This window comes from Pseudomyrmex gracilis, unplaced genomic scaffold (assembly GCF_002006095.1).
Source record: "Pseudomyrmex gracilis isolate BER0280 unplaced genomic scaffold, ASM200609v1 scaffold_608, whole genome shotgun sequence".
In the NCBI taxonomy this organism is placed as follows: domain Eukaryota; kingdom Metazoa; phylum Arthropoda; class Insecta; order Hymenoptera; family Formicidae; genus Pseudomyrmex; species Pseudomyrmex gracilis.
The window spans coordinates 68659-70022 of NW_018021192.1; positions in this window are offsets into that span (position 1 = coordinate 68659).

Consider the following 1364-nt stretch of genomic DNA (forward strand, 5'->3'; position numbering starts at 1 on the left):
TGTAATGAGACATCACTGTCATCGCTCAATGACCTGGGCAGGTTGCAAAAAGATAGCAGTTCTAGGAAGAACTGCTGGTTGCCACCGGGTGCGACACATCGCCGCATTGTCCGAAGTGCAACGCAGCATGTGTCGACACAGGCACCGGTAACTAGCACGGCCGTTGCTAGGACCGGTGGGCCTGCTGAATCAGCGCGATTGATCTACTATAAATTGATCGCGCGGATAAAGCAGAGGAGAGACCGTGATTAGACTGCTAGCTCACTGTGTGGCTCCGCAAGCCGAAAAGTATACCGCAGTGAGATACAGCCAGGTAAGATACAAAAGGAGTTGTAATCGGAGCAATAAAAGATAAGAATACAAGTTCGTGTAGTGAACTTCATCTTTACCACCCGACCTTCCTCGACATCCAACAAATTTTGGTGGCAGCGGTGGGATCTCTCATTCCGTGTGTCAAGGACAGGACTCAGCAGGAGATTCCGGTTGGATTAAAAAAAAGCAAGGACACTGGGTGAGAAAGAAAAAAAAAGAGAAACGAGAACGATTGAGTTCCAGACAAAGTAGGGGTATATTTTAAAAAGTACATATGTACAAAAATATAAAAATTACAAGTGACTTCGAATCTGGAAAACTGCTCCTGAAACAAAAAAAAGCAGTCATTAAAAGAGTGTCTTGTGAACTACGAGTTCAAGAGAGAAAGAAAGACACCGCGAACTCACAGTCTCGAGTTACACGATAACACTGACCTAACGCAAGCCAAGCGACGGGCAGTGACACAAGGCGGAGATAAGAAAGCGGCCGGACTGCAGCAGCAAAACGGAAAACAAAATCTACCGCCGGGAAATTCCGGAAGCAGTAAGCGGCAAGCAGACAAGCAGCTGTGACGGAAGGGCCAGGAAGGGCACCGAGAAACCAGTTAAGGACAGCCAAAGAAGCAACAAAAGTGACAAAGCAGTCAACGCAAGCGAGGCAGCGGCGGCGGCGAGGCAGCAACAGCGGCGGCGCGAGGAAAGCTGAGTCAGCAACACCACGCAGATACGACTCTCGTAAGCGGAATTAGGTCAACTACTGTAAGTCGAATAAATTTTGTAAAGGCGAGCGAAAACATATGTTCGGTAACTGGCGTNTGCAACAACGCGGCGTACAATCAGAGCGAGTAGCACGGTTGCTACGAAGTCTATTACCGGTACGGGAACCGAGAACCGCATCGGCGGCGCTTTATCAAGACGCGGAAATAAATAGGCAAGATAGGAATTTGAGGGGTGGTACTCTATTGACCACAGTACGATTCGACACCGCTCGATTCGACACAGATTTATTCGACACCAAATTATTCGACACCGTACGATTCGACACCAGATTAT